The sequence below is a fragment of the Channa argus genome, chromosome 1 (genome assembly GCF_033026475.1).
Source record: "Channa argus isolate prfri chromosome 1, Channa argus male v1.0, whole genome shotgun sequence".
Lineage (NCBI taxonomy): Eukaryota > Metazoa > Chordata > Actinopteri > Anabantiformes > Channidae > Channa > Channa argus.
This window is the reverse complement of record NC_090197.1, coordinates 3,113,259-3,135,284: the sequence shown is the minus strand read 5'-3', so window position 1 is coordinate 3,135,284 and position 22,026 is coordinate 3,113,259. Positions and strand designations below refer to the sequence as shown.

At 37.6% G+C, this 22,026-nt stretch overlaps 1 pseudogene; it reads left to right on the top strand.

Moving 5' to 3' along the window:
• The first annotated feature begins 872 nt into the window (after positions 1 to 872).
• Positions 873 to 18,242, top strand: LOC137102271 (uncharacterized; annotated as a pseudogene).
• Positions 18,243 to 22,026: the final 3,784 nt, after the last annotated feature.

The following is a 22,026-nucleotide window of genomic DNA, read 5'->3' as shown; positions in this document are numbered from 1 at the left end:
GTTGCCTAAATGTCGTTTATTTAAAAAAGATGCTCAGACATTTAAAGTGTAATGTTATGAGTTGCAAGAAAGGATGTGTAGTGTGTCTTTAACATGTTTGAGGATTGTGTGGAAAAAGAATTAAACTGTTATGCCACAGACCAGAGGTCATGTCTCTTAACATGACAGTAGATGAACATGTTTAGTTGGTGTCAACATTAGCCAATCACACAGGATCTGTCTCTAAGTTTAAATGGGATCCATCCACTAATTTTAAAAGTTTTCTATAGCTGTCTACTTAAGAACAGCAGGAAAAATAATATTACTAAAACTACAATATGTTCATGTTCATGTCAATTCTGATAGGACTTTGCTTTGATGTTTTCTCCTTGACTTAGATTTTTGCTTCTTTGTACCTCACCTGCTTTGGATAAAAGCGTCTGCTAAATGACTAAATGTAAATGTAAATACTTCATGAAGTTAGTTTCTAAGAAAGACAAGACATTTTCTATTTTTGACTCTACACTTCCTGTGTCACAAACAGCCCTTCTCTGTTCTATTGTGTGTGTGGTCCAACAGGAAAGAAGCTTTGAGAACTGCATTTATGTTCTCAGGGCTGCTGTGAACAACACTTTCACACTTCTGCAAATTGGCTCAGAAAATATTTCAAACATTTTTCGCATGACTTTAGGTTTCTTTAATAGAAGTTCAAACTCCAATGTATAGATATATACTCTCAATTAGATATGATGGGTTGTGTCAGTGGTTGTGGTTTGTCCGGCTGCTACTTCCTTGATGCTCTCTGTTCAAAGCTGCCTGACTCAGACAGAAACAGACAATGAAGACTGGTCACAAAGAAGTTCACTTAGTTTTTAGCTCTTTAGTTCATCAACATGTCGACAGAAATTCAAACTGAGTCTGATCTGAGGGTGAAATATATCAGAGGAGAGAGAGACAACATTGAGGTGGAAATGATGGAGGATGGAGATCAGGATAATGAGTCACAACAAGCTGGTGAGTATGAATATTTCAAAAAATGTCCTTCATCCTAATATTAACTATTAGTGTTTTGGAATTTTGAATTCCTTTTAAATAGCTGTTGTCTGTTCTATTTCACTGCTGTTGAAAAAACAAATTAGATTTTTGTCCATCATTCCAGTTCCTGTAACTGTAGTTCAATAAGAAGAGACAAATAAAGTGTGTATACGGTCACCTGGAAATAGGTTTTTCAAATCTTGTGTGTAGACCGCAGACATAAGGCAAGAGTTAAGCAATTTTAAACATTTTATTCTTAGGAATGAATTTACCCTCTACAAAATCTTATAGAGAGACACACTTCCTGTTTATACGCAACAATTTCAGAGTGGCACTTCCTTGTACTCCTGCAGTCAAACAGTGCGTGATACTGAAACTGAAGAGAAACAGCACAATAAATATACAAGCAAATACAGAAAAGCAAAGGCCAGAAATGATTAAGGCTAAGTACAAAGGAGACACAAGCACACATGAACTTAAGGTCAATGGAGGTCTTAGAAGAACACTTTACTATTCTATAAGGCTAAGAGGGACCTTAAACATTTTAGTTAATCAGAGTAATTACCTATAATACTAAGCAGATCATGTAAGGGTTGTAGTAGAGGACCCAAAAGCAGAGACACTGTGATAAGAAATTACTTATTGTAGTGATGTTTTTAATATCGCAGTCCCTTCTTATGCACTGATTTACTAAGCTAAACAGCCAATCACATCGATGTCTTATTGAACAAGCTGACCGCAACTGACAGAGATTTGATATGTCAAAATGGTCAAAAAGATGGTGTCCTAGTCCAACTAGAGCTGACAGTGCAGGACCAGTCTGTCTGTTACATGCTGACACTTAGGGTAGCTGTTTGCATTAGTGACTGACACTCCCCTACGCTTCAATATTTGATATCTAAAGATTATACGTTGAGTATAAAGTCTCATAGGGATGTGGACAGGGTGGTGGATGGTACAAGAAGACACGGGACTTTTCCACTCTAGAGTTCAACTCTAGTAAGAGACATTTTGTGCTTTAATGATGATTGTAACAAAACATGATGCACATGGTTACTATAGTAAGGAAGTACGTGTGTGCCTGTGTCACTGTTTGTTGAGTTTTGTTTTTATGTATTTATCTTATACTATATTATATATTATACTATACTTATACCAATACTTTTTACTATATATATGTCTCCTTTAGGCAACATTATTAGAAAACACTCCATAAATTTCCACTGCTATGCTGATGATACCCAGCTATATTTATCTATGGAACCAGATGAAAATAATCAGTTAATAAAGCTTCAAGCCTACAAGACATAAAGGCCTGGATGTTCCACAATTTTTTATTTTTAAACTCAGACAAAACTGAAGTCATAGTATTTGGGCCCAAAAATCTCAGAGATATGATGTCCAACCATATTGTTACACTAGATGGCATAAGTCTGGCCTCCAGCACTATTGCAAGGAACCTTGGAGTTATTTTTGATCAGGATTTGTCCTTTAACTCACATATAAAACAAATCTCTAGAACAGCCTTCTTCCGCCTACGGAACATTGCCAAAATTAGGAGCATACTGTCTCAAAGTGATGCCGAAAAACTGGTCCATGCATTTGTTACTTCTAGGTTGGACTACTGTAATTCCCTACTTTCAGGATGTCCCAGTAACTAAAGAGCCTGCAATTAATCCAAAATGCTGCAGCAAGAGTGCTGACTGGAACTAGCAAGAGAGATCATATTTCACCTTCACTAGCTTCTCTCCATTGGCTTCCCATTAAATTTAGAATAGAATTTAAAACCCTGCTTCTTACATATAAAGCTCTGAATGGTCAGGCTCCGTCATATATAGAAGACCTCATAGCACCATATCATCCCAGTAGACCACTTCACTCTCAGAATGCAGGCCTACTTGTGGTTCCCAGAATTTCCAAAAGTAGAATGGGAGGTAGAGCCTTTAGCTATCAAGCTCCTCTCCTGTGGAACCAGCTCCCAGTTCAGATTTGGGAAGCAGACACCATCTCTACTTTTAAGTCTAGGCTTAAAACCTTCCTCTTTAATAAAGCATATAGTTAGTTATAGTTATGCTGCCATAGGCTTAGACTGCTGGGGGACCCACCCCCCAATGCACTGAGCTCCTTTCCTCCTCTTGACCATCTCTCATCTCCTCTCACCCCGCAATTGTCACCACTGTATGTCATTAACTCTGTGTGTTCTCTCCCCTAGTTATCTTTGTCCTCCTCTGTCCCCCTCTCTCTGTCCCTTTCTGCAGGTGTCCCCCGGCTTTGAAGCTGTGTGTCTTCCAACGTGCAGCTACTGGTCCTACCAACCTGCCCGATGTTTTGTTGTTGCTTTTTGTTGCTCTGTTCTTTTCTCTCTCCCCTTTCCACTCACCCCAACCGGTCGAGGCAGATGGCCGTCCACCCTGAGCCTGGTTCTGCTGGAAGTTTCTTCCGTTAAAGGGAGTTTTTCCTCTCCACTGTTGCCTATGGCTTGCTCCAGGGGGAATTGTTGGGTTCTCTTTATATATCTTTATAATCTTGACTTTATTCTGTAAAGTGCCCTAAGATGACTTTGTTGTGAATTGGCGCTATATAAATAAAGTTGAATTGAATTGAATCTTATAACTTAATGCTCATGACAATGTCTTCTGTGCCTGTTTACTTCTCACCTGCAATTTTATCCTGGACATGTTTCATGTCAGTCTGTGACTGATTGTAACTGTTTTGTGTTTCTTCTGTTTTGTGTTTCTTCTGTAGAACCACACAGTGAGAAGAAGCTTCCAGCTGGCAGAAACAGCAGTTTCAGAGTTTTTACAGTGTCTCTGGGAGTTCTGTATCTTCTGATTCTGGCTGGGATCATCACACGCTGTGAGGACTTTTATTCCATAATGTTCCAAAACATTTTATATTTAAACCCTCTTGAAGTCAGGGGGGATTTATTTAGTTTTGCACAGCTGTAGCTTTGTTTCTTTTTTGTTGCTTGATATTTTTACTACTGTGGACCTTCTAGTTCTTGAATGTCTGACTGAGCTCAACACTTGGCAGGTCAAAGCACAAACTACTGCATTCTCTTAGAAAGCCTTTTGTCTGTTTCTCCTCAGATATTTCAGTCACGATAGAAAATAATCAGCTTCATATCAACTTCAATAAGCTCAGCAACAGTTACAATCAGTCACAGACTGACATGAAACATGTCCAGGATAAAATTGCAGGTGAGAAGTAAACAGGCAAAATCCATAATAGATAGGATTCACTCTGCAAATGAACATGAACATGTTATTATTTATATTATCTTATTGTTCACAGGGAAGTCGTGTCCTGAAGGATGGAAGAGATTCGGGTGCAGTTGTTACTTTAAATCCATTGAGAAGAAAAGTTGGTCTGACAGCAGGAGAGACTGTCAGAGCAGAGGATCACATCTCATAATCTTCAACAGCAAAGAGGAACAGGTGAGTGTGTTTGTTAACACTCTTGTCTTAACACTTGTGTGATCTTTGATGGAGCCACAGTGATCTGATATCTATACTGCTTCCTGTCTAGACCCTGATGGATTTATTTTCCTGGAGAAACGTAAACCTGTTTCTTGATAAATTATATTTATAGTAAAGTGACTGCAATTCAACCTCATCTGTGTCCGTTTTTTTGGTCACTGTTTGGATCCGTGCGCTGGTAATAATAAAGCCTTGTTTTGATTTTTATGCTTTGTTGAAATCATTGAACATTTGCAGTGGAAGAGTAAAGGCTTGTTTCCAGTTCTTTTGTGATGTAAATGTAGAATGAATGGACACAAATAGTTAGAAAATAGCACTCCCATTCATTTAAATAGGGGGGTCAAAACATTAGAACCACATCTTAATGGTTGAGACCTCAATAATAATTACATAGTACAATTGTCACTTTTAGAAAGTTTCGACATAAAAACTGAGGAGTTACAGTAGAACCCTGTACAAGTACAATTCATGGCAAAGCTGCTTCAGTGGACTGAATTAGATTGTGCAGGTGTACCTAATGAAATAGTGATGTAAAACAGAAATCTTCTAAACCAATAAAGTTTAGTTCTGAAGTCTGATTGGCCCTAAAATAAATTTTGGCTTCCACGTGTTTTATGTTAAAACAAACTAATCTTTACGCTGTGAAACACAAAACTGCAATAATCAACATATAAAGATTGTGACTAACACTCCAGGATCATCACCTACCTTGATACAGCACAGGAAGCTGAACATGGCTTTGATTAATGTGTGACTATAACTGCTTAGGTCTCCCCAGAGCCATTGGAAACGGTGGTGGACTTGTTGCTACTTACGGGAAATTATTTAAAAATAATCTTTTGCCCCCAGGAACTGCTCGTTCTTTTGTTTTAAAGTAGGATAGAGTTGTTCTTTGTGGGGACTTCAATATTCACACTGACATTTCTTCTAATAGTCATACCGCAGACGTTTTCAATGTAACCAAGCATCATGTATCTGGCGAAACTCATACTAGTGGTCACACTATTAAACTTGTTTTTAGTCTGCGTCTTGGTATTTCACAACAGAAAATGTTTGCTTAGCCTGACCATAAGCCTATTGTTTTTAGTTGTGAATTACAGATTGTTATGGACTGTCCACGTCCCAAGTGTTCACATGCTTTTAATGAGCATTGTGCCATGAAATTTTGTACTTTTTTTCATTCTGAGGACATGGCATTCCTTGTTTCACCTGCACTAATGGAATTTTTTTAACTCACTTTGCGTGTCAACCTTTGAAAATCTGACCTGAATCATTTAAATTATATTTTTAACCTGATTTGTTTTTCACTGTACAGCCCTTTGTACTTTGTTTGATAAGTGCTATATAAGTAAAGCTATTATTATTACTATTATTATTATATATTAAACATGTAACGTTAAACTTGTTGGTGGGAGGGATTCGATTTACATCTGTTGTAGTGCTTCTGCAATGTGGAGAATAAAGAAGTTTTAAGTAGATTTAGGTTTTGACTGTACTTCAGAATCTAATATTACTTGAACTCTTTCTGAACTACTAGGATTTTGCCATGGAGCTGAACAACAATGGGGAGTTCTGGATTGGTTTATGGACAGTATTGTTTTCAACAAAACTAAAATGGACATGGGTTGACGGCTCACCACTGAAAGAAAGGTGAGGCAGTTTTTGTTTCTGTTACAGTCCCATCAAACGTAGCACAGTGACACATACTAAATTTTATCGGTGTTAGTCTATGGAAGCAAATGTTGCAAAAGGAAAATAAAAAAGCTGATGGAACAACTTGAACCTGCAGTCTTAGATCAGCAGTGCCAGGCGATTGAACGTTCCCTAGTAATACATCCCAGCAATATCACTACTTTTTTTTAGTATTATTACAGATTACTTTATGATATTACATGAATGTCGTTAGATTCTTTTCTTAGGTTGGGTATCTTACATGTGTCTGCAGGAAAGTTCATTTTGACTATAAAAAAAAGTCAAATAATTAGTGAAAAATTATATTAGTATTATTGGAAGTATTGTATTTGTTTCGAGTTTATGTCCTAAATATTCATAGAACATTATTGGGAATACCTACAAAATGTAACCACAAGGTGCCACAAAGAAATACATCTGCAAGCTATGTCAAACAAATGCGATGACCACTGATTTCATTTAATAAGAATGAAAGAGAGACCAGGGTACTGAAAAAATAAAAAATACAGAATACGTTCCATGTTCTGATCCCCATTAAAATGCCAAAGGTGATTTCTAACATAGCTAATAATAAACCATCCCACCTTGGAACACTGACTTGTTGTCAGTGTGTCCTGGACACTACTTAGTTTGATAAGGTTTTATGCAACTCTATTATTACAATTTTCTAAAGCATTAAAATGTAACATCTATAAAGCCTTGAAGCTATTCAAGTGTGTTTGATTGTGAATGAAACGTCTAGCAGACAGAGAAACACTAAAAGGCACGAATCAGAGCAGGAAGAGAAAAAATGCTGGTGGACTCTGAGCAGAGTCCTGGATCCAGGTTTCAGTACACATTTGGAATTAGACTTACAAATTCAGCAACATCTCACCACAATTTCACAAAAAACAAAAAACTAATATTGAATATACCTGAAATATAAACAGTGAGATTTGAGTTTATGTTATGAACCCAGGTTAAAACTATTTTACTTGTTTCACAGGTTCTGGGCGACAGGGGAGTTGGGAAATCCCAAAGGCTGGCTCTATGTGTCATGCTGTGATCAACAACTTAAACTGACACAAAGTAGTTTTAGTTATAAGGTTCATAGACACTGGATCTGTGAAAAGTAGATTTCCTGCTTCCTCCTGATGACAGAGACGTGTGTAGTGTTGGGATGAAGCTGTTTGTCAAACTCTGAAATGTTCTTCCTGATCCTCAGAGTCATCTCACAGTTGCATTTTCAAAACAAAGAAACTCAAATTACTTCCATGTGTTTTCAGTGTTCACTGAACCCGACCAAAAACTGACCAATACACCCAGACAGTATGAGTACAGTTTAAATTACTGTACTTTTAGTCCCTTAGAGTTTTACTGCAGCAGTGTAACTGTTTAACATAAGACAACAGGAAGACGTCAGATATTTAAGTCAAACCACATATATGTAAGAAAGTGAGATACATGTTTTTAGAATTAGTCAGAACTGCTTCATAGATACAAGTTATCATCAAGTGAACAAAATGATGCATCTGCTGGGTTTCTTGGTGATACTCCCACAGTGTTCTCTGTACCAGCTAGAGCCTGACCACAGATCCCTGCAAGAATTAGTGAAGCACAATCCACTCCAGCTGGTACTGTTTACTGCTAAACACGCTGAAATTTGACTGCAGCCCGGTAACAGATCGATATTGATCAACAAGATGTTGTCAGATATTTCTGCAAAACAACGTAGTTAGATGTGATACAACTGAATGAATATGATAATAATACATTTCATTTATAATGCACTTTTCATTAAAAACAAATCTCAGAGTGCTACAAGAAAAAGAAGCATAAACACATAAACACAAACACTAAACAAGCAAGGAGCAGTTATTAAAAAAACAGATACAATCTGTGGGCTGATGTCACGACCAACCAAGGCAGTACCAGACAGTCCAACGTCACAGTGGAATTGATTGAATAGGATGTGGTGATCCACAGAGTCAAGGCTGCAAGTAAGTCGAGGAGAATGAGTAGAAAGGGATAGCCAGGATCTGATGCCATCAAAAGGTCATTTGTGACCCTGACCAAAGCTGTTTCTGTGCTGTGGGTGGAGCGGAAGCCTTTTTCTGAAGGGTGAAGGAAGATGAAGGGAAATAAAGTTTTACAAGAACACATTTTTTACAATATAAATAACCAAACTGAAGGAGAAATGACCACAGGAAGGAGGTAAAACAAACTAAAATTATAAACAGCTAGAAAATTGTGATGGGATTGTGGTTTGCCTAAAAAGCTGAATATATATTAATGAGCACTTAGACTTGAAAAAATGCAGGAAAGGACCATCAGGGGGCAGATACATATGTTGTGTGTTTGTGTCCGTGTAGGAGTGTCCAGTCTAATAAGCCGATCTGAATCATCTGTTTGAGATTTGCAGTAATGGTAACAAAGTCAGTTTTATTAAAACAAACAAGATAGAAGACTTTTCCACAGGAGACCAGGATTCCAGACTAGCGTGAGACATTGTGTCCTTTAATAATGATCACTACACAACATGACACATGTGGTTTTGCCATCTAACCTAACTTAACCTAAAGTTTTATTTTAGTGTCAACAAAAAAACAGCAGCTACAGACCAGATTTAACAACTTGGGTACTAGTTACTATCAGGAGCAGAAAGATATGGTGCAGCCCTGAGGTAGATTTACAGGTAATACATAAAGATTATAATGTGAATTGTAAAATGAAACATCTAGTAAAGTGAATGTAATTCAACCTGACCTGTCTGTGTGAAATGAATCAGTATTGGGATCCACTTCAGTCCTATTAATAAATATTACAGTAATATTTTACAGTAATATTTAACTGTGAAATATGAAAGTAATATACATACAATCTTTGTACTTCAAAGCCTTTGTTTCTGCATTTTGTTGGCGCTGAAATTAGTCAGAAATAATGTAAATTAACAAATCTTTAAATTGTATAACTCTGCTCTAAATGTCTAAATATATTCTGATCCACTAATCAATGATCAATTTGTTGATATTTTAACAAATGTTGGATTATAGGAGGACTTTGTTTTTTTAGTTTATACAACATAGAGGAAAAGAGAAAAACACTTCTTTACAATCACAGGATGACTTACAGTTTCATCAAAGTTATTGTTAGAAATGAACAGAACCAAGTGTTAAAATGTAGGACAGAAACGCACGTTTATCATCAGCCCCCACATTTTCTATTAAATGTAACAAAGAAAAATTCAGCCCAACAATAGGAATTTCTCCCACGGGTTCTGGGAAATAAGAGAGTTAAATGTGCTATGAGCAACAATAAAATGGACAGAAAGCAGATATGAGGATAAGAAACTGAATCTTTGAGGTACTGCCTGCGCTTACTGATGAGAACAAGATGTGTGAAGGGTTGGGACAGTGTTTATGAAATTAAAGCAAAGACTCCTCCTAGGAAATGAAATGTTCTTCTAAAAAGGTACCAAAAGTGTTATATAAATAAAGCTTTGATTGAAACTAAATGCGATTTGGTTACAACTGTATGCAGCTAATTTAGAGCAGTTGACCTGGATTAAAATGATACATATTCTTTGATGTATATGATGTTAATGTAATAACTGTGAATTAATATTAAGTAAGTACTAAATTCAAGTTTTAAAAAGTCATCTTAAGTACTTAAAGTGACTCTAAGTTGTACAGTTAGTCCATTTAGTGAAGGTCTGGTTGTCATGCAATTGATGTTAGCCCAGCAGAGGGAGCCCTGTAGCTCGTGTTTATGAGGTCTTAATTCTGGTGAAAATACAAGAAGTGATGGAACTTCCAAAACAAATTAGACTTTCAGTTATGTGATGTTTTTTTTTATCATTTACAAAACTGTCAGTGTCCAACATTAGGCTGGTAAAATGCTGCACCTCTGTTGTGTAAACGGTTTTATTTTTTTCAGTTGGATCCACTATTTGCTGATTGTGTATGTTTAGTTTTTACAATTAGTGATGGTTGATTTTAACTCTGCACCATGCACCACTACACCTTTCAGCATGACGTGTTTCTCAGGGTTTTGTTAAGGTTTTTTTACCTCCAGTGCATGGATCCTAATATCCTTCAGAGGCTTTTATAACAACAATGAAAACCAAACAAATAGGTTGAAAGTACCTGTGGTTGTGGTTTGTCCTGCTGCTGCTTCCTTCATTGTCAATTCAACTTCTGTTTATGTTTTCAGATCAGTTTGTGAAGGAAACTTTCTGTGTGTTTCACATGTCAAGCTAAATGAGGGTTGTTTAATTTTCTAAACATTAAAAATACTTCATTTAAAACCATAAGCGCAGATAAGCTATATAGTTAAAATGTACACTATAGCTTATCCGTGCTTCTGGAATCTGGACTTTTATTTACATTATTTCCATTTTTTGTAACTGAACTGCTTTGTTCTAAGGATATTTCTTTAGTCACTTTACATATGAGATACAAAGTTTATTATAAATTAAAATAATTTTGAAAGACTCTAAAATGAGAAGGTGGAGCCTTGTGTGCTGGAGCTTGGACTAAGATGCAATAGTTACAGAGGAGAAAACAGGAGCACATACGGTGACCAGAACAATTAAAAGAAGTTTTTCATCATTAGGAATTCAAATGATGTCATCTGGAGGAGATCTGGAAAAGCAGGTTGACCATGTTTAAAAACTCGATAGTCTGAGCAACAAGAGGACATAATCTGAACTAAAGGTTCCTCCAAGTGATGTCATCTGGAGGCATTTTCTCAGATAGAATAAAAGGGATATTTCAATATAGGGAGGTCAAAGGAAGGTTTAATGGCATTTATCAACATGTATCACCCAAATTTGAACCAAAGGAAGCAAGTTCACAATCAGTGAAGTTGTCCTTTAAATGTGATTTAAGATGTTTGGGTCTTCAGAGCTTTGCTGCACATCTGTTTTCTCTCTGATATCCCAAAGAGTCTAACGTGATGTAATAAGCTGCATTACTCAGAAGTAAATACAGAAAAATGTACAAATTACAAAATAATGTGATGTAGTGACTTTACTCTGTGACTCTTTGTGACTTTGCACTTTCTTTACCCCAGTAAAAACTCATTGTTTAGCCTCACTGCTCAGAGTTTTAGTCACTAAATGTTTGTCTTGCTTTGTATCTTTGCAGGATTTGACCTGATGGTGGCAGAATTGCCCAGTATTGTACCCTCTGTCCTAGAGGAACGAAAGTATGGTGTTGCTACATCGTGCACAACTATAATCAACAGAGATAAATGAACTTGTGCAAACTATGATCAGTTTTTCTGTGTTTGGGAGGGAAGGACTGTTATATATGGCTACATATGTATATTTCTTATATCTATCTATCTATCTATCTATCTATCTATCTATATATATATCTATATCTATATCTATATCTATATCTATATATATATATATATATATATATATATATATATATATATATATATATATATATATATAGTATATATGGCAACATATGTAACAGTGTGTTGTTATATATGTGTGTTGTTTTTAACTTTAAACTGTCACACAAAAAAATGAATCTGAATCTGAAAAAAGAATTTTCTTTTTTACAATTTTGTCTTAATCATGTGTCAAAATGGTTTCATAAGAACGGGACATTAATTCTGCTTTCTGAAGAAAACCACAAACTGCAGTGACGTTTTTTTTCCCCTTCAACATCAACAAAATGATGCATATCAGCTGGTTTTTTTTGTACCACTTCCTCAATGTTCTTTGTAACAGACATAAAACTGACCACAAAATCCTCACAGCATCAGTGAAGCCTTAAGCCGGTGTATTTACAGTACATGTACTCCATGTACACGCGTTTCTGCTAATCAACATATGGCCGTGAGAAATAACCAATGGATGGAGGAAAATCAGGGACAGTACAGAGAAAGAGAGGTGGTTATCTACGACAACGCAGACTGTATCAGACATTCTCAGGATGATTTTCGGTCACAGGAAAGAGGTAAGTTAGAAAATAAGACAAATACTCTAAACAATACTCTTTATGTCTTTGTGGTACAGCGATTCATTAATTCATGTTGGTCCGATGTGTGAACACTGAGGTTTCCCTCTGTTCAGCTCAGCTCTACAACCCCAAGAACCCGCACTCAATCAGACCTGTCTCTGTGTTCCTACAATCGTTACTGTAGAGTATGAACACACATGCTTTGCTGCTGTTTCCTGTAGTTCGCTGGTTGATGTTGTGCAATTCAGCTTGCAGTCATCAGTGATCGTTTGTGAGGTTTGTGAGTAGAATGTTACGACATCAGCAGAGAATGATAGGTACTGACTAAGAAAACAACACTCACGATGCATCTGGAGGAGTTTTTTATGTCCTATTCTGGTTATAAACCAAGCCTGAGGACGTCCTCCCTATGACATAATCTGATGTTTGTTTTTTTAGTTCTGATCATGTCATCTGGTTGCTCACACTACAGAGATTCTTATCTTGGTTGACCTGCTCCTCCACACATCTTCAAAAGTTCTCTCTATGACATCATCTAGGGGAATTTTTTAACCAAAATTAGTAATAAATAGAAGTAGAAGCATGTGCAGCTTAAAGTAGCACCGTAGGAAGCCAGTTGAATGTCAGCGAAGCTGCCCTTTAATAAAGTTGCTCTGTGTGTTTGGATTCTGTAGGACCACAGACTCAGAACCATCTTCCAGTCCACAATAAGTCTTTGAGAGGAGCTGCTCTGTGTCTGGGAGTGCTGTGTCTCCTGATGACGGCTGTAATCATCTTCCTGTCCATAAACTGTAAGATAAAACAGCTCTGAGCAGCAAACACTGAACCAGATCCATTGATGCATGTTTGTGACAATGTGGTAAAACTGTACATGTAAAGAACAATGATGACGTGTTTGTACCAAATGTTGCTACCAGCTTCAGTCTGTGAAGAATACTCAGTTTTTTCTTCCTTGTCTTTGTGAAAATAAAACATGTATATACAGTCTGTATATACAGAAACAGAGGCAGTAGTTACTGCAGTGTTTCACCTCAAGGTTTGAATGAGTTTAAGGCTTTTTTCACAAAACAAGCATTGAGTAATTTCTTTAGAACAGTAAAATGCCACAAATTCTAATACTGTTCCACAAAACTAAACTGTTAAGTGTTGATGTCCACTTTGAAGTTATCAGATGTCCAACGTAGAGACCACTTAAACAGAATGTCAGATAAACAGTGCAGAATGCTCAGTTTGACTCCTTTGTGTCTCTAGGTTCATCTACAGACACACATCTTCCATAGAAAACATTAACATAAGTTAATTAACATAAATTTTTCTACCGAGTTGATATTTCCTTGCAGCTCAGTTGGGCGTCCACAGGGTCAGTGGTTCGATCCCTGGTCCCAGCTATTTGTCGAAGTGTCTCTGGGCAAGACACTGAACCCCTAACAGCCCATTCCCCTCCCCAGCTAAGCAGTGCCGGTCTACACCTGGTAGAAATTGGGGAGAGTTGCGTCAGGAAGGGCATCCAGTGTAAAAACTGTGCCAAATCAACATGTGGACAATGATCCGCTGTGGCGACACTGAACTCATGGGATAAGCCGAAAAAAAATTCAAGAGAGAAACATATGTAATGTATCGGTACCCCGTCTGTTCTCAGGTTGTGTCTTAGACAATAGCTCTGGCCTGCTGATTTTGGCTTTCATTAGCTTAGTTTCATTAACTAACTAACTAAAACAACACTAAATGTTGTTCTGGACAAAATGCTACATGACCCTCTGCTATGGTTCCAGTCGATATACGAGCACATCTAAACTTTTCTTCCTTTTATCAGCATTTCCACAAATCGCGACATAACTACCTGATCGCTCAGACCCAAAATGTTTGATTCTCCATGTGAGCTTAACAGACAGCAAGTTAAAAGTCAGTGGGTGCAGAAAATGACTGAGGTTGATGCTCAGTTCAGCCTTTTGTTTCAAAGGCCAATAACTTTTTACTAAAGATACTAAAACCAACAATAAGCAGTGTTTACTGTCAATCAGCAAGATTTGTTGGAGAGTTTTCTCACTGTCTGTATTTGTTGATAATTAGAAAATAATTGAAAATTACAAACACTATTGTTTTATAATTTGAGGTTTGTCTCCTAGTTTATTGTCCTTCCTTTCAGATTCTTCACTCAAAATACAAAATCAGCACCTCAGCATCTTCAACGAGCAGCTACAGACCAAATTAAACAACCTGAGCCTCAGTTACAATCAGTCACAGGAGCTCCAGGATCAAATCACAGGTGAAAAAAATGATCCAACTGCGTACGGAGGGAAGATTTTCATATTTTTTAAACTAGTTTTACTTCATGTTTTTTCCCCATTACATTTTAGCAAACAACAGTCAGCTACAGGATGAAATAAAGAAGCTGAACATAAAAACTAAAGGTGAGAAAGACAAACAGCAAACACCCGTGTTACATCATTTTACATGATATAACATAACTGTACCTTTTATTAATAACAATTTAATGTTGAGCTGAGTGGCTGTTTCTATTAGACAAAACCAGTGAACCATTAAGCAAATGTACATTTTTAAAATAATTGACCTGAAATAAATGTTGATTATTTAACTATGAACACCATAACTCTAATAAATTTAAAAATCTTGTTTGTCCAGAATGTCCTGAAGGATGGAAGAGATTTGGATGCAGTTGTTACTTAAAACCCACTGGGAAGAAAAAATGGTCTGAGAGCAGAACAGACTGTGAGAGCAGAGGATCAGATCTGGTGATGATCAACAGCAAAGAGGAACAGGTGAGAGTGTGTGTGTGTGTGTGTGTGTGTGTTTCTGATCTGCTGATCTTATGACAACAAGATAGTAACTAAGTGCTTTCTAGTGCACAATGTCCACGGTACCTACTGGTGGCATATCATCAGGAATGCAGTGTATTTAAGCTCTGAAGCAGCCTGCAAAGGTTGTTTGGATTGACAAAGTCAACTTAACCACAGGTGAGTGAGTTTGTTAGTGACTTGCTGTCAGTCTGTGACCTGCTTCCTACAGAAGATCTGGAGATCTGATCTCATCATCAGGCCTTATTATGTCATTATTACATATTACATTTGGGCTGTGTACACAGTGACAACTGTCACTGTGTTTCTGAAACATCTTAAAAACCTGATTATCATATCTGTAGTGGCCTATATGACAGGTTTGCCAATTGTCAGGTCCTCATAGATCCCTGCTCTGCTTGTTTCTTGTCCCTCCACTACAGACGGTTGATTACCTGGAATTTATTAGCCAAGTTTGCAAGCACACAAAGAATGCGTTTCAGTGTAAAAAAAACAACAACATAAGACCCATAAAACAAAGTTTACGATTTTGTCAAAAGCTTCCTTGCAAAACTTTGACAATCTAGGAATTTTTACATCTGATGGTACATTGATTGGTATATGGGTGGATGAAAAGCTTTTATTTATTATACATATTTCTAACTTGGTTAAGAAACTCAAAATAAAGTTTGGTTTCTATTTTAGAAATAAATTGTGTTTCACATTCTCTGCAAAGAAAAAACTTGTGAAAGCCACATTCAGTCTATGATTGATTCTGGCAAAATACTGTACATGCATGGAGCCTTTTCCACATTAAGGAGGCTCAATTCAGTGCATGATGCTTCTCTACATTTCATTTCAAATGCAAAATCTCTAACTCACCACTGCATTTGCTATGATTTAGTTGGCTGGACATCCTTAACTATCTGTACACAACAACACTGGTACATGCTCATCCATAAAGCTTTGCAGGGAAATCTCCCAGAATACCTTAGTGTATACATCAAAGTGTTTACTCTTGAAAGTTTCCTTGGCTTGGACAGACCTTGGCAAAACAGTGTGTTCCTACCATGCACCATGGTAGTGGAATAATCTCCAAAAACTCTTGAACTAAAAACAATTATATGAGGAAGATGTGTTGTATTTGAGAGGCCTCTGTGCTTGAACAGCTGCCATTCTGTTTCATTGTTCTTTATGTATTTTTACGTGTTGATTTTGTATGGCGGTACCTTGGCATAGACACCCAATTGTAAAGAGATGGTTTTAGCACTAACATTTTATTGACTAATGTCTGTGAAACAATGGTATTAATAATGGAACTAATGTCCAGAAAGAGCAGCTTGACATACGAATCCCTGCCCTCCAGATGAGTGACAGCAGACTTGATCACAGCTGACACTGCAGGCATTCTTCCTGTAGACATACTGGTGTGGCTCCACAGTGATGTCACTTGTGTCCTTTTGCTTCATGGTGATAAGGGTTAAAATCCCTGGACTGGCATTCGCAGCTACATATTTAGGCACCGGGACAACCGTGGACTTCTTGAAACTAACAGGGACAATAGCTTGGGACAACAAGCTAGGGAGCTCCTGAGAACACTCTTAGAACCCTTTCTAGGATGGTGTCTGGGCCTGCTGCTTTACGGGGTTAATCCTCTGCAATGTCCTTTACCATAAAAATGCTCCCATTTTGGATTTAGAGCCCAGGTGCAGACCCCACAAACTGGGTGTATTACTGAAGCTTGAGAAGGAAACAATACGACATCATGATGGGGTGACTCATAGTCATTGACCCATCTGTGTGACTTAGTAGCATTAAAGCCGGTGCTCAACATGACTAGCAATTTTACCATGGAGACTAGAACTTTAACATCACATGGTTACTTTAACATAGGAACCTGAGCTTGATACCTAACATGACATAAATAACCAGATGTACGAGAAGATACTCTAGAAACTAGTCCTGAAATGGATTCTAGAAAGTTTGCATAAGGCAGGGGATGCTCTAATGTGAGTACTGCCAAAGCCTCTAGCATGCAAGCCACTCCAGAGTAAAGATAATGAACATAGGGACTGAAAGTAAGTAGCAGGATTGTAAGGCTGTAAGTTTAAACTTATAAGCAGAGAACAGCTAAATTAGTAGTAACTCTAAGAGCTCAGCTCAACACGACACAGTACTGAGCACTGGTGAGTTACCATGAACATAAAAGGAAAATCTCCTTGTTGTCATGATGAGTCAAGTCGCTGTGGCTGAGGACAGAGGATAGAACCTAATGTGGAGACCAACTTGCAGATATGAGTCACTGCAGGCACCAGCCTTATATAAAAAGAGTAAAAACAAAAGGTGAGGGCCATGGGGCTGTGCACTACATCTGGAAAGTGACCGGAGGGCAGGAAGTGTGAGATAAGGTCATTTAATTTCTATTTTAAATGCAACGTGCTGTTGTAGCTTCCTGTTTTGCCACTGACGTCCAAAAGAACATATAAGGAGCTAATGTTTCTGAGTTATGGAGAATTGAGAAAAACAAAGAGATCTAGTTCTTCCTTCAGCTTCACACAATAACCTCTGGACAACATTATAAATGGAGAAGTGAATAGAGAAATGATTACTGTCTCTTGTTAACTTTTAGGAATTTGTGACTGAGCTGAATAAGAATGAAGAGTCCTGGATTGGTCTACGGACGACAGAGAACAAAACAGCATCTACAGGATTTCAATGGGAATGGGTGGATGATTCACCACTGACAGAAACGTAAGAGTTTTTGTTCTTTTGCCATTAGAAGCATAAAACAGTAACATGTTAAACATGATTTGATGTCTTCATCTCCAGTCTGTGATGAGCTGCAGTAACAATGAGTCAGGATTGAAACATGGTTCAAAGCTCTGGTCACAGTTCAGAGGATTGAATGTGTGTGCTGCTCTCTGTATCCTCACACAGAACAAACATGGTGGAAGAAAAACTAGCTTCAACATTTAGAGTCAAACTTTCTTGAACTTGATCTCAGCATGAAGGAGCAGCTGCCTCTTCTCTGCTCTTTAGAAAGTGAAGAACAGATGAAGGAAAAAGCTGAATATGATCATTAGTCCCAGGGATGGATTCAGAGAGCAGCTTTCCAACCACTTTTTCAGTCCACTTTTGATTTGTCCCACAGGTTCTGGGCCACAGCAGAGCTGGGAAATGCTACAGGCCTGAATGTTGCATCATGCTGTGATCAACAAGGGAAATGGACACGAAGTGGATACAATGATAATGTTGATAAAAACTGGATCTGTGAGAAGTAGATTTCCTGCTTCCTCTCATGACCGAGACGTGTGTAGTGTTGGGATGAAGCTGTTTGTCAAACTCTGAAATGTTCTTCCTGATCCTCAGAGTCATCTCACATTTGTTGACTTGTTCATTCTGTGTCACATGTTCAATCCTCTTTATTCCATAGATATTGTCCCTCTGTGCTCTATGGTGCAGACAGAGTAGTGGAAGTGCTGCAGTCACAGGAAACTGCAGCTTCACTTTGTCTTCACTTGGTTTATTAATGAGTGTGTTTCTGCTCAAACTGATCTTCTTTATGTTGTAATCCCTGCTGACACTGGCAGTAAATGTTTGAAGAAACACACATACTGACTTTTCTGGTTTCTTAACAGCCTGAACAGCAGTGAAGATAAAATCAAAGTTTGTCCCAGTGTTACAGTAAAAGTAAAGGAAAGATGTCACTAAGTGAAAATCCACCTGATGTTTGTGTTGAGCTGAATATAACAGCGGGGAAAAGGGTCCTTGATGAACAAGGACAGATCAGTGTTTACCAAACGCAGACGTCAGGTGTCTCCATCAGAACGTCCACATGCATTTGACACCACAGCACAAACACTGCAGCTTCACCTGCTGGTCTCAGTGAATCACACAGCATTGATATTCACCTGCACCAACAACTGTACATTCTCCTCAATTTTCTACCTTTTTCAGTTTGTCTCCTTTGTGCAGTTGCAGGATTTGACCTGATAGTGTCACTAATGAAAATGCAGACTGAAACCCTGACAGCATCACTACATTATATATGTTACTGCATGTATGTAGTAGGATTACATTAACCCATTCAAGTTTTACTAATAGTGTAACGATAATTCAGATATTTATGCCAAACCTGACTCATGAAAGAACGGTGGAGGAAGATGGAGCAGATTAGGAAGAACAGTCAAAATCTAAAAGAATGCAGCGTTTCTTTGGGTTCTGTTGCTATGCTGCATATTGTGTCTTTAAATAAAAAGACAGACTTATCTATTAGTCATTTTTCAACATATGCTACAGGAGCTCTATTTAGAAAAATGTTTTGTAAAGAAATTAAATGTATGATGCTCATGGCTGTTAAATTAAAAGCTGAAGAAACAGGAATTGTTAGAATTTTAAAAAAGATTTAGAATGATATCTATTTAAATATTCTAACTATTTAGTTGTTTTTTGTTGTTAGAAATTTAGGAAGTGGCCACGTTATACTTTAAGCTTTTCTCTGACAATGTGTAATTTATGAAATCTTATTAAATACTAAAAACACTCATCACCCTTCAAAAAAAATATAATTTAAAAATGTATGTGCACCTTCAAGTCTTTATGTGTGTGTATAGGCAAGAGAAAGGCTTATAGCCGTGTATTTGACAGTTTAAAGTATTAAAGTGTTGTCATGTAGCTTCCTTTTATAGAAAACTTGGGCAGAGTCTATTTCCAAAAATAACTCGTATTGCTAAGAACAGCAGCCACTTCTCATAGTGTGTGAAATGATTACGACACTCTGCTTTAATCCTTTTTAAAAACTTCAAACATCTGATCACTGTAATCAGCATGAATACGTGTTTGACACACTAACAGATTTGATGGATTCACATTTGACGTTTAAAAAAACAGTATTTAAAGATTCTCACTGGAATTCTACAGTTTGAAATGTGTGACAGTAAATGAACCTTCCTTGTGTCACTGTACACTGACGGTAAAACACAGTAAAGCTCAGATTGTTTTAAACGTAATGAAGTGAAAAACTGTGAACATGAGCGAGACTTCGTGAACCCAGAAGCCAACCATGAATATAAGGGCAGCTATGGAGATTTAACATGGGCAACACGAACCTGGTTACAGAAACTGGAAAAGTCACAACAGGAACAAAGTTAAACATGGTCTAACAGAGGAAACTGGAAAACTAAACATGAGCACGTGTTGCAACTAGGAAGACTGTGGCATGAAGAAACAAAGGAAGCTAAGAAAATTGGGCAAGAGTTAAACAAGAAGGATTAGCAAAACTAGGGTGTGAGAAAACCAGAAGAACCAACTTGGCCCCAGAGTGTGAACAAAGTCCGTTCTTACAGGGAGGAGTAAGTGAGACCATGACCTGATGGACTGGATGGCTAATATCAGCTGAGACTAATTACAACACAAATCAGATGTGTGTGACTTCAGCAACAAACAGAAAACCTTTAATAGTATTGATTAGGAGTTGAGCTTCTTTCGATGTCGGGGATAACAGACTTCTGTTTTATTACACACGGGCACTAAATGCCTGATACTTTGACTTTAGCAAATGCACCGCAGATGCAAAACCCCCGAACCCCTAAACCTGGATGCAGATATAATGTTGATGCTTCAGGGAAGCAGCTGAGCTTGTAGATGTTTTGACTTTTAGCTTTTTCCTTGTTTGGTAGACGTTTCATCAACATTTCAATCATCCGTAAAACACTCTGAATTGCATTAATCTGTATAAAAGGTTCCGTATAAATAAAGTTTTGATTGATTTTGATTGATTATGTGACTCAAACAATGTTGATTCTCTGGAGCTTGTGAGGGCAGTGTTTCAAGTTTCCGGCATCTGATCCTGGAATGTGCAGCTATTGAGCCACTTCTTTATTATTTAGGACAGTTTCATCATCAGTCACTATAATTTTAGAACGTGACAGATTCCCCCCATGTGACCTGAAGAAGCGTCTTATACAAAATCAAACACCCCTACAGTGGACTGTGCCATTTTCCAGGCAGTGATGTTAATATTTCTTTCTGCTCAATGATGCAGTTGATAACATAAATGTAGAAATCTAGTCCAGAACCAGTAATGACTGCTGGAAGTGGGATGTCACACTTTATCTACAGGAAAGAATAAATATTTTGCAGTTTCTCAGTGGGTTTTAAAGCTCAAGTGCATTGATAATAGAGTCCTCCAGTTGTTTCTACACCCACCATAAAATGAGGTTTTCATCAGACACTAACAAACATGCTAAAAGTATCTGTGGTTGTGGTTTGTTCTGCTTTTTCAGATCAGACTGTGAAACTTGCTGTGTGTGAGTGTTTCTACACAATAAATTATTGTGATGATGGTTATTTTGTAGCCTTCACTTACAAATCAGATGTTCTCTTTGTGCTGGTTCTGGTCAACAGCTGCAGCTAGAAGTTCTCACACTGATCAAACCTCAGCTCAGGAAAGTGAACCTGCAGGCTGCTGCTGTAATGTTGGTGTATATGCCAACAATGGATCTAAAGAAAAACTGTTGGATGTTTGATGGTGACTGAAGTAACATGCTGGGATCAGTCTTTACTGATTTTAAACTCACTTCTTTTGGTTCTTGGTGCTTCTCCAGAGCTCCCCCAGATGATCATCTGAACTCCTAATAATAGAAAAACTCCTCCGGGTGATGTCATCATGGAAGAGTTTTTCAAATAGAACAAGAGAAATATTTTAATATAAGAAGGTCAGAGGAAAGTTGAAAATCATTGTACTGTATTGTACATTTACACCCTAAACTAAAGCTATTTGAGAGCAAGTTAAAAAATGGTGAAGTCTGCGTTTAAGAGCTTTCCTGCACATCATGGAGCTTCTGTTAACAACACATCAATATTCATCTTTACAATTATGTTTGTAATGTGTCAAAATGGTTCCATAAGGACTGGACAACATTTTTTACTTGCAGTGACAAGTCATTTTTATCCAGCACCATCATACGTGAGCGAAGTGATGCACATCCGCTGGTTTTGTGTGAGCTCTACCAACCAGAGCCTCACCACAAAACCATGACAGCCTCAGCAAAGTTAGTTGATGTACCTTTACTCATACTCTGTCTG